General features: G+C 42.3%; 1 long non-coding RNA gene across 1 annotated transcript in view; it reads left to right on the top strand.

Moving 5' to 3' along the window:
- LOC128315675 (uncharacterized) overlaps window positions 1-16,668 on the top strand; it is a 76,340-nt gene that overhangs the window by 57,542 nt on the left and 2,130 nt on the right. Inside the window, exon 2 of the long non-coding RNA XR_008298701.1 lies at window positions 7,795-7,865. This is a non-coding gene — a long non-coding RNA (uncharacterized LOC128315675). The remainder of the gene's footprint in view (window positions 1-7,794; window positions 7,866-16,668) is intronic.

Genomic DNA, 16,668 nt, shown 5'->3' with positions numbered 1-16,668 from the left:
GAGGCGACAGGTGGCATATCTGGAAGTGTTCTTGTTCACATCTGAGGATAGGGGTGGCATGTGCTCTGAGCAGCTAGCAGGTCAAGGCCAAGGATGCTGCTGAACATCCCACAGCGTGCAGGACAGCAAAGAATTATCAGCTCAAGATACCAACAGCGCTGAAGTTGAGAAACCCACCTTCTCTTTTAATTTGTTTGCCAAATAGAAATAGTTTTATTTTCCTGATTATAAAAGTAATATATCATTATAAAAAAATCCATCCATTCAGAAAAAGACATGAAAATTACCTGTAATCTCATCACCAGAGACAATTACAGTTAATATGTTTGTTTATATACACTCAGGTTTGTTCCTCCGTGGATGTGCACATGCTCACATATGCACATTTTTCTTTCATGCAGCCTTTCTTTATTTATGTTTTTCCTTTTTCAAAAATAGAGTCATGTTGTAGATGCTGATCCCTATGCCAACATTTTTACTTAATTGTACATTTTAACATATTGTAGACTTTTTTCCTTGTCAATGAATACAGATAAGTGGTAACTGATTCTCAAAGTGAGCATTCTCCCCCATAGCAGGGATGTGTTGGAAATTTGTAGGAAGTTTGTTTGGTGGGGTTCTTGGAATTTAGTGGGTGGTGGTCCAGCAATGCTAAGCATTCTATTATATGCAACTCAATCCATCACATGAAGAAGTAGCCCTCTAATTTTGAAATATCACCCCACACATTTGTGTGGTTGAAAAGCCTGTTTAGAATAATTTAAGATCTAAACTTCATTTTAATTTAGACACAAATAATTTTTGCATGGTTTTAGTACACACTGCGTATTCCAGGAATGTAGAGGGATATTGAGGGAGGATTGCACCTTGCTTTGTCCATTTTGGATAATCAATAGCAAAGCAGCTATAGCAATAGCATCAGCAATAGCAAAGCAGTAATGAGATCTGAACTCACAGTGCACACAGCTGAAGTGTCCATATTTGTGCCTGGGACGTTCATAGCGATTCCACACATAAGCGCCAGCTTTGACGTCCATATGTCTCCTAGTGTATGCCTGTCTGTAAGTTTACATATGGATATATTTCATTGTCACTTCCCCTCTTCATTTATTTCTCTTTTATGTTAATGTGAAGGTAATATATTGATCTTTTCAACTTACATGTGTGATTCATTGTGCCATTATATTGATTTCTTAAGATCATGTGTGTAGGTTATATTATCCAGGAATTTTATTTCAGGGTAGTAAATGGAGTATTATAAGCATTTATTATAAAAAGGGGGCATGGGTATGACTGAGCTCAGAACCACTGATTATATCGTTACACTTAATGTAGCCTCATTCCTGGGCATAATTTTATCATGGTTTATTTAACCATCTACCACTGATGGATACTGAGGCGTTTTGCTTTATGTAAGCAACACTCTATATATATCTATAAATATATCTCTGAGCACTAACTGAATTATTTCCTTAGGAAAAAGAAATTCATAGGAGTGGAATTGCTGAGTCAAAGGTTATGTACATTTTCCATTTCAAGGTAGTTTTGCCAAAGGATCCCACTAAGAGAGTATAAGCCACACTTGTGTGAGATTCTGCTAGAAGGAAGCCATGTAAGGCAGCAGGCATGGCATGGTGCTCATTGCTGGCCTATGCTGGGTGACAGTGGCCCAGATCCTGCACCCAGCAATAAGTCACACTCTGGGAGCTGTGTGTCTATACCCAGCAGTAGGCACTACAACAGGACTGCAGTCCAATGTGGGTGTCCTTCCTGACCCAGCAGCTCCTTTGGGATTAGCAAGCATCTTTTAATAAATTTCTTCCCAGCATAAATTGGCACGATTGGATTCTATTGTTTGCAACAAATATTCCTGACTGATGTAGAAACCTAATATCAAGTGGCTGGTTTATTTCAGTGGTGTTTTTCACTCAGACTTTGTTGTGTTTCAAATTGGAACCTCTAAAAATTCACATGGTGAATTTCTAACCCCCAGCAGCTCAGAATGTGACTTAATTTGGAAATAGAGTCATTGCAGATATAATTAGTGAAGATGAGGTCTGACCGGACTAGGGTGAGTCCTACTTCAATATGACTGGAACCCTGATGAAAAGGGGAAAATTGGACACAGACACACAGGAAGAGCATCATATAAAGATGGGGGCAGCCCATGTACAGTTGAGAAGCAAAACACCAGAAGCCAGGAGAGAACAGATTCTCCTGGAACAGATTCTCCCTCACAGCCCCAGAAGGAACCAGCCCTCTGACACCCAGATTTGGTACTTCCATCCTCTGCAACTATGGGTGACAGTAAATTTCTGTTGTTCAAGCCACTCGGTCTAGGATACATTTTGTTACAGGAGCCCTAGGAAACTAATACAGATTTCTAAGTTTCAATTACTGAATTTGTTGTATCATAACAGCATGGATTCTGTCATTGCTCAGCAAAATTGTGGAATGATGAAGCCTGAGGTAATATCAGGAGTCATCTGATCTACCCTCAACTCTGACATACAAAGAATTAAAACCCAAAAGGCCATGTGAGTTGTCCAAAATCAGACTGCTGGTTGGCAGAAGGGCAAGGTGTATAGAAGACCTGACTTGTAAATTGTGTCAAACGTCCTTCCCACTACGATGGGAACTGAAAGGGCAGCAAGGCTCTGGAGGCAGGTTTGGACAGCAGTCGCCCTGCAAGCGTCATAGCCACTGTGCATTGCTTCCCATCAGAATCACCCAGGAAAAGTCTCTACAAGTACAAAGCCAAATTGGCCTCTCCCTGAGACCCACTGAATCACATTTCTGGGAGTGGAGTCAGAGAATCCGTGTATTTTAAGAGCTCAACCAGGTTTGGAGACTCTTGCACACTACCTTCCTCCCTGGCTGCCAGTGAGAGAGGATGGGGACTGGGCTGAGGGGCAAGCAGAGCTGGGGTGACAGCTGCCATCTGCGTGACCTCAGACACCTTACTGAAATTCTCCAAGTCTCAACTTCCTGGCCCATAAATGGCCTCCATAGACTGTACAGAATTGAATGAAAATTCACCCCCAGCACAGAGCAGTGTGTCTGGCCCATAGTAAACACTCATTAGAATTTAGCTGTTATTGTATTGTTATTCATAAAGCAGTGAGCGTGACATTTGCAAAGCCTCATCGTTAGGCCACACCACTCCTTCCCCTCCCTGATGTCAGAGGCTGGGCCTACTCCTGTTATTTTTGCCTCTAATAAGGTCAGAGACTCATGCTGGTCTCTTTGCTTGGAAATCTTTCTGCACCTGTCAAAATCCTACTCACTCTGCAAGGTCAAGCATCACTTCCTCTTGGCACCTGCCTTAATCCTCTTCCTGTGTCTCCAGCCCCTAGTCCCTGTCTCTGTAGACCTGGTCACAGGTGTTTAGTTGCTGTGTCCAATGTCCATCCCTAGTGTTGAGCACGATGTCTGACGCAGAGGAGGCGTTCAGAAAACTTTCTCTCAATTGGATGGAATGTGAATGCTCATTCCAATCCCAGCAAAGCCCTATTGGATTTTTCTGAGCCATGAGTCAGGATTCCAGGTGGCAGGGATTTGTCAACACCTTATAGAGGAAGTCAAAGGTGACCAAAGGAAGTGTTTGTGTCAACCTCAAGTGTGATTATTAGGGAATGGACAAAGGATTCCGGGTCATGGGTTTCTGGAAGATTCTTTCCGAGTCTGCAACAGGCAGCATTGTGCATCTTGCTGTCTCCAGGGACTCACACGGCTGATCCTGACTCTGACAGAGAGAAGCACATCGATTCCCCAGAGGAACGAGAGGCAGTTAAGGAATAAAAACGTCACCTGTGTGTGGGGCTATATTAATCATGGCTGTGCTCTGTGAGAATCCTGTTCCATAGAAAGCTATCTGTGCCTACATTTCTTATCATGGATGTTTCAGGGTATTAGGTCAGGCAAGATGAAAGAGGGAGAGAGAGAGAGAGAAATTGATGAATGGTGTACTGCTGGGTTATTTTTCTCTTAAATATCTTCTCTTTTTTATGTTATAACATCCTGACCTGAAAGGAAATTTCTATCACTCTCTCCTCTTACTGAAATGGGGCTGCACAGGTTTGAGGTAGACAATGTCACTCATGTGGACCATTGTGAACAAAAATAGAGGCAGTTCTCCAGGGTCGAGGTAATAGATGACACATGATTAAAACCCACTAGAAATCTCCAAGCTTCTATTTACTATAACTCGTGTCTTCTCTCCCCACTTTCCCAGGTTTACCAGCATTGCCAATGATCTGGCAAATGCCTAGGAACCTGGTGCATTGAGATCTTTCTGACATTGTGCAGTGAACTATTGATCACTAGAGAGAAAGAAGTTTTCCATTTCTTTCTATAGATCCTCTTCCTCCCAAAAGCGAGCAGTAAACTTTGCTTCCTCTTGCCCTTCTTTTCACTCGATATCTGTTGTTAATTCTCTGTTCCTCCTCTGCAGTGACTCCTAAATGTATCCCTTTCTACCTATTCCCCACCCCAGCTGTCCAACTAGAATTTCATTGCTTCATGTCTGGATCACTGCAACCCTCCTTCTTGCTCCCAGACTTCACACATACAACCTGAGCCATGACTCAACACTCAGACACCTATACACTGTGTATCCTGATTTTCGCAGTCCTGCCCATGCTGACCCCTGTGGGCTCTGTCTAATATTCCTCTCTCTGTCCGTCTACCAACCATCCATCCATTCATCCATCCATCCATCTCTCTCATTCATATCTATCATCTATCTATCTATCTATCTATCTATCTATAATCTATCTATCATCACCCTCTGTTCTCATACATAGGACTTTACCTGAATCAGGGCCATGTTCCCTCTGCCCCCAGAACACTTCTGTTCATTCCTGAAGCCATGGTTGTTTTATCTAAGTCTTATATAATGCTTTTCAAATAAATTATAGCTCCGTGTCAACAAGCCTGGGGAATGCTGCATACCTCAGCCCCTCTTGGGGTTCACAACGCACATTTATACTTTAAAAGCCTTTATAAGTCCTATAGCCAAATATGTGCTATTCTTTCTACCTCAAATATTCCCCCCAGCTCCTGACTTTACTCATCTTTTAGGCTCTGTTTAAATGTCACTTTCTCGGAGAAGCTAGGACATCTCAACCTCAGTGAGGGTCTGTTACAGCTTCTAGAGCATCTTCCATTCCTTCCGCAGTCTAACCATTGTAATGTCTGTATTTCCAGCTGGAATGCAACTCCCACAAAGGCAGGGACCACCACTCTCTTCCTTGATGTCTTATCCCCAACACATAGCACAGTGCCTGACATGCTGGGGGTTTATACACATCTGTTGACTAACTAAAGGAAAAAACCCCAAAACTTTGGGAAACATTGCAGCAAACGAATGTGTCTGATTTGAAAACTTTTCTCCCTTTTTATGCAGCAGGCATTGCCCCCATGATACTCACTGAGAAGATGTGTCCCCTTCCTTTTGCGTGAAATGTTTCACTTCCTTGACAGGTAACAAATCCTATCCCTTGAAGCTTGATCTTTGCTGCAAGCCACAGAAAATCCAAGTAAAACTAGTTTGCATAATAAAGGACTCTGAAAGGTCTAGACCTAGGACTAGTTTCCAGCAAGTGTTTATGTAGCAAGTCAAATGATGTCACCAGTGACCCGGTTTCTCTGTGGCTCCCCTCAGCCTTCTATTTGCATTACACAGTGACTCTTGCAGCCAGTGCCCACATCCTGCCCTTGGGTTCCCCCTTTGAAGTACAGGAAAGGTTGTCCCACTGCTTCATATCATACTGAGTGTCTTCTGATATCCTCCAAGCAAGAGATGTGAAGCTTTTCTTTCTAGGAGAGTTCAAAGGCTGGGAATGACTCAATGGTTGGAGGCAGGAGTCACCTGGAGGTGTCTTCACTCATATATCTGTCAGTTGATATTAGCCAGCAGCTAGTAAATACAACTACAACCACAAACGGCACTATGGGCCAGCACTACCAAATGTGGTCTCTTCCTATGACCTCACAGCATGGTGGCCTGAGACCTTCTACATGGGGGCTCAGGGTTCCAAAGGCAAATATCCCTAGAAAACCAAGATGGGGCTTACCTTTTATGAACTAGCCTCAAAAGTTACATAGCCACCCAAACTCAGGAGGAAGAAACAGAGGGCCCACCAGTCACTTGGAGGAATACCAAATCATATTGTAAAGAGTGTGAGTTAGGAGGTATCATTGTAACCATCTTTGGGAAATACAATATGGCATACTCCATTACATATTTTGAGTCTCTTAAGGGCAGGGGCTCTTTATAAATACTGCTTGAACCAGCCATTGAATCTAAGAATAGGAATAATTTGCCAATTATATGTTAATTTAATCTGTAACAAGATCAAACAAACCTGTGTTAGGTTTTCTATTTAAAGTGTTAAAAAGATTCTGTCCTGTTAGAATATGCATAAGAGAAATGGTTGCATGCAAGATTAAAATAGAAAGGAAGATTCTAGGGACAACCACTTGAGGACTTGAAATAGTCATTGGAAGTAGATTTGGTCTTAGGAAGACACTGCCTCTAGGAACTGTCCAAACAGTTTCCCAAGTTCTGAATTTTCTGCTCCTCCTCCAGAATCTTCACCTTGAACTCTGTCTTCCAGAGGTACCAAATTTCTTGTAGTTTCTCAAAAAGCTTGCCACCAACTCAGTCTCCTCAGGACCTTTGCACATGCTGCTTCTCCCAACTGACAGTATTTCTAGTCCTAAAGGAGGTCTAGCTTAGATGTCACCTTCTCCAGGAGGCCTTCCCTGACACACTTCTCTTTTCTACCATCACAAAATGTCCCATCTTTTAGGAACTGCCTGGTTACTTGTTTGTCTTCTCCACTAAGCTGTAAACTCTGTGAAGACAGAGACAAAATCCATCTTGGTAGCCATTTATATGATTGTGCTTGGCACACAAGAAGTCTTCAAAGCATATGTATCAGGTACTGTCATTGCCCCACCCATACCCTCTTGTCCTTATCATTTTAGTCCAGGATCATCCCAAATCCAACTGCCAGTACTTGCCCTCCTTTGGCTGAGCACTTTCTCCAACCACCAAAGCATGCTTTGCCTACCCTAGTTACAGGGCAGAAGTTTCAGGGAATTCATGCTCCCTGGGAGCAGTCCTTGATCAATGATTAATGGGAGTTGGTATACAAATATCCCAGTTCTCTCAACCCTTGGGTGGGATAACTCTGAGGCACATGTTCTACACTGGATCCCAAAGTTTCTCAGGTGACCCAACTACTATGCACCCTTTCTTGGCTGCGTTCCTTTCTCTGTCTTACTTCCTCACCTCACAGCTAGTATTTTCTTCAGTTCTCCGGGAAAAGACTTGCTCTCAAATCCTTGACTCTGGATCTGCTTCCCTGAAAACCCACACTAGGACAGAATGCTTGTGGAATGAACGAGGGAGTCTCTGTTTCCCTGTCCCCAACTTACCACACCGCAGCTGGTGCATGAAAACTGAGAGCCAGCAGCCATGCATGACCTGAGCCAGGAAGAGCAAACACCTAGCAGGAAATTTTAAACCTCCATTTCTATCTCCACTGACATTTGTAATCAATACACACACCCAGGAACATTATTTTACTTAAAAGTGCAGTGTTGAGAAGTGGCACTGAAAGAGGTGGTTAAATCAGTAAATAACATGGCACCTGTGAATGCAATTAGCTCTAGCAGTAGAGACAAATGCTAGCTAGATCAATTTCCAGACAAATACTACTACTTGCTTTTCATTTGCTTGGCACTTGACTGGCGTTACACAATTTTTCTCCCATCCTGCTTCAGAAATGGAGACCAAGAGCCAACACTCAACAATGGAGGGTCACCCAACAATGGAGAGGAAGCAGATGTTGGAGGTAGGAATGGAATTTAGGGTTTCTCTCCTTTCTCTCCTCTACAACCCATTATTATAATTTAGAAAGGGATTTGCAGTGGATTACATACTTCTCTGGGGTCAGTGAAGATGCCTACTCTCTTATTGCCCCACCATACTTCCCCTACAATTCTCTATTTTTTTCCTTCCAGTCAATTAATAGATGTTTGCTGGGTGTGGGAAGAATAGGGCACAGTTCTATGGGGCATGAACACTGGAGAAGCTTGAAAAGTTTGAGGCAGACTTAATCCTGCAAGGGGACCTCTAAGGTCGAAAAATAGATGATGCAGGATTTGATGTTCTCTTAAGGCCACAACCCAGCTCCATATCTGAGGGGAAAATGTGGGGACAGAGAGGAGAAGTTAGCTCTGGGAGGGAAAAAAATTGTGTACTTCCTTCCTCTGTTAAAATAAATCATCTTTAAATTGAACATGAATAAATCTAAAGAGAGAAAAGAAATCTTAAGAAATCTGAGAACTCAAAGAACTGAGGAAGAAGGAGCTATTTTGCTACATTTAGGTGGGTGTGTACCTGCACCTCTGGGCATGAGGGATGTGTTTCTGATGTGATTTGAATCTGCCCCCCCCTTCCCCAACACTGGCTGACAAGTGTTCCTGCTTCCACTGCCCTCCTCTTAAATCCAATCACCCACCAATCTTATCAATCCAAATCCTACCAAAGAACTCTCCTACCTAAAACCAGTGGCTCTCCGGTGCCTCTAGGCGCCATGTTGAAATGCCCACAGAGCCCAGGAGGGTTCTCTGCAAGCCTAAGGGAATGAATGGCAGGGACTGGGGCAGAGATCCCTTCCTTGGTTTTAGAGGTGTAAGCTATAACCTGGTGCCAACTCATTACAGGCACTTGAATCCAGTGATGTCAGATCAGATTCTTCCAAGGGATGCCAAAAGGTACTGACTTTTTTAAAAAAATATTTATTTGCTTATTTTGAGACAGAGAGAAGGACAGAGAGCAGGGGAAGGGCAGAGAGAGAGAGAGAGAGAGAGAGAATCCCAAGCAGGCTCCCCAATGTCAGCATAGTGCCCGACACAGGGCTCAATCCCATGAAACTTGAGATCATGACTGAGCCACGATCAAAAGTCAGATGCTTAACTGACTGAGCCACCCAATCACCCCAGTACTGACTTCTAAAACTTTTTAAGAGTCAAACGAAAGAAGCCCCTAAGATTTAAAAAAAAAAAAAAAAAAGATTATCTCATGGCCACTAGCTTGCAAGCTCCACCCCTCAAAATGAAATGTAAGTCCTTTCACGTGGTATCTAATGTCCTCTATGGTCTTATCTATTGTTTCTGTCCCAGTTGTCTGGAACTACTTGTCACTCACTCTCTTTGTCCCCAAAACCCCACATCCCCTAGGGGCAACTCAAGTTAAAATTTTTTTAGCATTTATTCAGTTTTGAGAGAGAGAGAGAAAGACAGAGTGCAAGCAGGGGAGGGGCAGAAAAAGAGGGAGACACAGAATCAGAAGCAGGCTCCGGGCCCTGAGCTGTCAGCACAGAGCTTGATGCAGGGCTCAAACTCACAAACCGTGATCCTGACTTGAGCCGATGTTGGCCACTTAACCAACTGAGACACGCGGGTGCCCCAGGGCAACTTGAGATAATATATAGGATTGAAAGGGAAGGGTATAGACTTGTCTTGAAGCGGAGTCCACAGAACAAACTCAGTATTTTTGCCCAGATTGCTTATTTGAGATGGCCTTGAAGGACACTGAAAGAGATCATGGTGGGGTGGCACCTGGGTGGCTCAGTTGGTGAAGTGTCCAGCTTCGGCTCAGTTCATGATCTCATGGTTTGTGGGTTTGAGTCCCCCCCCCCCGTCAGACTCTGTGCTGACAGCTCAGAGCCTGGAGCCTGCTTGGGATTCTGTGTCTCTGTCTCTCTCTGCCCCTCCACCACTTGCTCTCTGTCTCTCAAAAATAAATAAACATTAAAAAAATAGTTTGAACGAGATCATGGGGGGCACCAAGCCCCCCTCATGTTCCTTCCTGATGCACATTCCCCTCTAGGTCACCCTCTGGAAGTTCAAAGACCCTGTTGCCTCTAACAGGATGTTCTTTTATACGCTTATCCACCTGGCAAACTTGAATTCATTTTTCAAAACCTTGAACATCACCTCTTCCTCCCGGAAGAAAGAATGACTCCCTTTTCCTTCTGTACCTTTGCACTATCGCTATCATAGGTCACAACGTACTGTATGTATTGCTTCCTGTGTCTGACTCCCCCATGGATTGGGGACTCTCTGAGTTGGAGCCTGTGTCTTGTGGTATTTCTGTCCTCAGGGCCTGGTTCACAGAGCCCGTCTTCTACTTCTGTATTCCAACATCTAGAATCATCTCTCACACTTCCGTGAACACACCAGACATTCAGTAACTGCTTGTTGAAATGAAACCAATCTGAGAACTGAGAATTCACGTTGCCAGGCTCCTGACTCACAACTTCCTTATAGAAAGCACCTCACCCGCCACCTGCCTAACCCACTTATGTAACCCAGTTTGGCATTTCTGATTCCTCCCTCAGCCTGGGAGGTTTTGCAATGGGCCGCACCTGCTGTGGGGTCGGGGACAGCCGCGGGGGAGCAGGTGGACACAGAGCACAATTATGCAGAGCCGCGTCTGGCCAGATTGGAGAAGGGACAGCTTTGTCAGGGTGCCTGGTTGGCAGCACCTGTACTGAAATGGAAGTGAAAGGAAAGGGGATGCAGCAGCTGGCCAGTGCCTGTATCAGAAGCAGGGCTGAAAAGCGGCAAGGGGCAGAGCCCGCGGGGTAGAGAAGTTCAGCTAGCTTCCTAACAGCCAGTGGGAATTTCTGGAGAGGAGGAGTTATGGGAAGGCCTGGTGCAGGGCGGATGAAACAAGCTTCTATTTTTGTCAACGCCCAGGGCAGTGACTGTACTGAAATGCCCTGGCCTTGTGGGCAGGAGGGTGGGCTGGGACACCTCCGTCCTTTTCCTGCCCTGGGCAAAAAGCTCAGAAGAGGCACTGTGCCCCGATGTTCTGGCACCAGCTGGCTAAACCCATAAACAGACAGTTCACCACCCCCAAGTGCCTGGCAGGAAAGCAGAGAAGGAAGAAATTCTGACTTTCAGTTTGATCGGTGCTCTGGACTGGACGGAAGCATGTAAATCCATAGGAAGGAAGGGGCTTACCCCAGGAATCTTTCCTCGAGTCACAGGCCCTGGGGACATTACCCTAGGGGCAGTGAGAAATATTTGGAAAAGGTGCTCTTAACTAGAAAAGGAATCCTGTCACTTTTGATATTTTAAAACCCAGAAGAAAATATCTTTTTTGTTTGCATTATTTTTTTTATTTTGCATTATTTTCATGTATTTTTTAAATTATTATTATTTTTTTTTAAATTTTATTTTTGAGACAGAGAGACAGAGCAGGAGCAGGGCAGGGTCAGAGAGACAAGGAGACACAGAATCCGAAGCAGGCTCCAGGCTCTGAGCTGTAAGCACAGGGCTCAAACTCATGAGCTGAGATCATGACCTGAACTGAAGTTGGATGCTTAACCGACTGAGCCACCCAGGCACCCTTATTTTCACATATTTTTATTTGTATTACTTCAGTTAATCCTCATAACGCTTCTTGGGGGTAGGTACCATTTTCAACTAACAGAAACTCATGTCTGCCCCAGAAAGCAGACGCCCCACTGTGTTAGTAAGGTGGCCCCCCACTCTCACCCCTCTTTTTCTTACATTCATTCACCTTCTCTTTGGCCACCAGGAAGGAGGAGAAGTTTTGGATGCCCTGGAGATAAGAAAAGTAGAGAATGATGCAATTGAGATGCTGTTTCTCCCCAGTAGGTGGTTCAATCCGGTGGGAGAATGGTTAGGAATAAAGGGGCCTGAGCTATTTGGATTTTTCAAGAATGACTCAGACTCAGGACTGAGTGGAGTTGCTTGCTACATTTAGGGTAGAGGAGGCCATTCTCTTTGTGTATCCAGAAATGGCATTTCTCTGGTGCCCCCAGAATGAGGAGGTTTAAATGAATCCCAAAATAGCACTCTTGCATGGTTTCAGCAATCCGGTGATGAGCATCTCTGGGAGGCCTAGCAGAACTGAGGTGGGGTGGGGGTGAGGCCAAGTGCAGAAGAGGCAACTGGGGGCATATATGATGAGCAGACTCTGGGCATGTGAGGCACCCTCTAAGGATTCATAGAGACAAGTGCCAGACACTGTGAAGGGGTTAGTTTCTGGCAGCCAGACCGGGGGGGGGAGGGGACACAGGCAACTATAATTTGTCATTAAAATGAAGTGTGATTTAGGGGTGCCTGGCTGGCTCAGTCGGTGAAGCCTGTGACTCTTGGTCTTGAGATTGTGGGTTCGAGCCCCATGTTGGGTGTAGAGATTATTAAAAAATAAAATCTCAAAAAAAATAGTGTGACATATTACAGACACCTGAATACCTGGATGACATCACTATTATAAAGAAAAGAAACATATTCACAGAAATTAAGTACTTTTTTAAAAACTGCACATCAAAGAATGGTATGCAATGGAGAGGAACAGAGTGGTCAGGGTTCAAAATCAGCTCTTGCTAATCCTCTAGGAGACCATCGTAGTATGAGAAACAGGAACCTTTCCTCTTTATCACAGACCCACCTGTTTGCTGGCATATTGGTCAATCATTGGAATGTTTGTTTTTTTGCCTTGGTATTTCCATCTTTTAGTGAAATACATACAGTATTTACTCCCAATAACCCACTAGAATCATTATAGTCTAATATGAAAATATATAGAGTTGAGTTTGGTAAAAAATAATTCATTTAGAAGGCAAAGCATTCCATTTTAAAAGGGAGCCAGAGGAAATAGGAGCTATCCACACTGCAGAAAAACAATAATTGTGGTTATGTGAGTTAAGTAACTGTTGAGGTTTGTGGTTTGTTTTATTTTTTAAGAATAGCGCTGGGGAAGACTAAGTAATGTTAAGGTGGCAATATTCCCCAAATTGGTCTACTTTTTTGCTGCTTTTTTTGCATAAATTGACAAATTAATCCTAAATTCATATAGAAATGCAAAGGACCTGGGGTGCCTGGGTGGCTCAATCGGTTGAGTGTCCAACTTAGGCTCAGGTCATGATCTCATGGTCTGTGGGTTCGAGGCCCACGTTGGGCTCTGTGCTAACAGCTCAGAGCCTGGAGCCTGCTTTGGATTCTGTGTCTCCCTCTCTCTCTGCCCTTCCCCTGCTTAAGCTCTGTCTCTCTATCTCTCTCAAAAGTAAATAAACATCAAAAACAATTAAAAAAAAAAAAAGAAATGCAAGGGACCCAAAGTAGCCAAAAACAATCTTGAAAAAGATAAAAGGTAGAAGACACAGACTTTCCAATTTCAAAACCTATGACAAACCTACACTAATCAAGACAATGTGGTACTGGCATGAAGATAGACATATATTGAAAGTCCACAAATAAACTCATATATTTATAGATCATTGATTTTCAACAAGGGTGCCAAGACAATCTAGTGGGAAAGAATGATCTTTTCAACAAATGGTGTCAGGATAACTGCCTGTCCACATAGGCAGTGAAAGAAAGAAAGAAAGAAGGAAAGAAAGAAAGAAAGAAAGAGAAAATGAAAAAAAGAGAGAAAGAAATTAGATCCAAACCTTACACCATATACAAAAGTAACTAAAAATGAATCAGAAACTTAAATGAAAGCGCTAAAACTATGAAACTCTTAGAAGAAAACAGGAATAAATCTCTGTGACCTTGGGTTAGACATGACACCAGAAGCCCAACAAAAGAAAAAATAGATAAATCAAACTTCGTTGAAAGTAAAAATGTTTGTGTTTCAAAGAACACCACCAAGAAAGTGAAAAAGACAGCCCATACAATAAGAAAAACAATTTGCAAATATGATATATTATATATAAATATCTATATCCAGAATATAATAAAAGGATAAATAACTGAATATTAAAACGGCAAAGGACTTGAATACACATTTCTCTAAAGAAGATGTACTAATAGCCAATAAGCAGATAAAGGAATGTTTATCATCACTAATCATTAAAAAAATTGCAAACCAAGCCACAGTGAGATACCACTTCACACCTACTAGGATGGTTAGAATGAAAAAGATGGACAAATAATAAGTGTTGGTGAGGACATGGAGACATTGGAACTCTTTTTTTTTTAATTTTTATTTAATTTTTTTTTTTTTAATTTACATCCAAGTTAGTTAGCATATGGTGCAACAATGATTTCAGGAGTAGATTCCTTAATGCCCCCTTACCCATTTAGCCCCTCCCCCTCCCACAACCCCTCCAGCAACCCTCAGTTTGTTCTCCATATTTATGAGTCTCTTCTGTTTTGTCCCCCTCCCTGTTTTTATATTATTTTTGCTTCCCTTCCCTTATGTCATCTGTTTTGTATCTTAAAGTCTTCATATGAGTGAAGTCATATGATATTTGTCTTTCTCTAACTTCGCTTAGCATATTGCCCTCTAGTTCCATCCACATAGTTGCAAATGGCAAGATTTCATTCTTTTTGATTGCCCAGTAATACTCCACTGTGTATCTTCTTTATTTCTTCTATATCCATTCATCCATCGATGGACATTTGGGCTCTTCCCATACTTTGGCTATTGTTGACAGTGTTGCTATAAACATTGGGGTGCATGTGCTTGTATAAACAGCATAGCTGTATCCCTTGGATAAATACCTACTAGTGCAAATGCTACGTCATAGGGTAGTTCGATTTTTAATTTTTTGCGGAACCTCCATACTGTTTTCCAGAGTGGCTATACCAGCTTACATTCCTACCAGCAGTACAAAAAAGATCCTCTTTCTCCACATCCTTGTGGACATCTGTTGTTGCCTGAGTTGTTAATGTTAGCCATTCTGACAGGTGTGAGGTGGTATCTCATTGTGGTTTTGACTTTTATTCACCGGATGATGAATGATGTTGAGAATTTTTTCATGTGTCAGCTGGCCATCTGGATGTCTTCTTTGGAGAAGTGTCTATTCATGTCTTTTGCCCATGTCTTCACTGGATTATTTGTTCTTTGGGTGTTGAGTTTGATAAGTTCTTTATAGATTTTGGAAACTAACCCTTTATCTGATATGTCACTTGCAAATATCTTCTCCCATTCCATTGGTTGCCTTTTAGTTTTACTGATTGTTTCCTTCTCTGTGCGGAAGCTTTTTATCTGATGAGGTCCCAATAGTTCATTTTTACTTCTGTTTTCCTTGCGTCTGGAGACGTGTTGAGTAAGCAGTTGCTGTGGCCAAGGTCAAAGAGGCTTTTGCCTGCTTTCTCCTCAAGGATTTTGATGGCTTCCTGTCTTACGTTTAGGTCTTTCATCTATTTTGAGTTTATTTTTGTGTATGGTGTAAGAAAGTGGTCCAGGTTCATTTTTCTTCAGAGACATTGGAACTCTTATACATTGTGGAGGGCATGAGAAATGTGCGTTCCTTTTCAGAAATAGTTTGGCAGTTCTGCAATAAGTAAAAAAGGGAGTTAAACAGGAATTCCAGTCCTAGGTATATGAGAATTGAAACTATGTATCCACATAATAACATAATAACTTGTACACAAGTTAAGTTAGAATTAAATGTTCATAGCAGCCTTATTCATAATAGCGCAAACAAGGAAACAACCCACATGTCCATGAACTGTTGAGTGGATAAACAAATCTGGTGAATCTATAAAATGGAATATTGTTTAGCCTTAAAAATTCAAGTATGGATACATGTTACAACATGGATGATCCTTGAAAACACTGTGCTAAGTGAAAGAAGCCAGACATAAAAGGCCACCTATTATAGACTCCATGTCTATGAAGTTTAGAATAAGCAAATCCATAGAGACAGGAAAGTCAATTAGTTGTTGTGAGGAGTTAAGGGTTTGGACAGTAAGAGAAGAGCTGCTGATTGGTATGTATTTCTTTTTGGGGTGATGAGAATGTTCTGGAGTTAGATAATGGTGATTGTTGCACAACCTTGTGATTATATTAAAACCATTGAATTATATACTTTAAAAGAGTGAATGTTAGGGCATGTTAATTATAGCTCAATTAAAAAAAACGCAGGTGTGAGTCAAAAAAAACGCAGGTGTGGGTCAAAAAAAATAAACGAGTGAAAAGGGATAAACCTCAAGAAGTATGGTGAGGCAGAATTGCCACCAGCTCATGAAACATGAGGCTAGACTCTACCAAGAAAGGGCTTGCCTGACCCTCAAAGAAAACTGGAGGGAGGACCCTCCATTGTCTCTTATGCTCAGACAGCTGTGCCCCTCTCCCTAGAGCTGGTGCAGGAAAGAATTTCCTTCAGTCTTTTTCAAGAATCTCAACCACCTTCTCCAAGGCCTCTACAGCCCAGTTCCCACAGTTGACCTCCTAATGCTGTTACATTTCAGAAATCATGTTGTTTCTGATACAGTAATGGTTTTCCACATATTACCCAAGTCTAAAACCTGAATCCCCTTGAAGAATTCAGACTGCAAAGGAAGCAATCCAAAATTTACAGAACAGCCATTGCAGCATGTTGTACAACTGAAAAACTGGAAATGATCTAACTATCAAACAATAAGGAATTGGTTAGAGAAATTATGGTACATCCTTATAATGGAATATTATGGAACTCCTGAAAATAAGGCCTAATAAATAATTTTTAGTGACGTAAAGAAATGCTTATGATCATGGCAAGCAGAAAAAAATAATGGATAGAGAATCGTATGGGCATTGTGTTCTCAACTATGGTAAGAATACGCTTACCTTAAGAAATATGCCATGATATTAATAGTGATCATTTTAGGCGGTGGATA

The sequence above is a fragment of the Acinonyx jubatus genome, chromosome B2, assembly GCF_027475565.1.
Source record: "Acinonyx jubatus isolate Ajub_Pintada_27869175 chromosome B2, VMU_Ajub_asm_v1.0, whole genome shotgun sequence".
NCBI classification, from domain to species: Eukaryota; Metazoa; Chordata; class Mammalia; order Carnivora; family Felidae; genus Acinonyx; species Acinonyx jubatus.
This window is presented reverse-complemented; position numbering and strand designations above follow the sequence as displayed.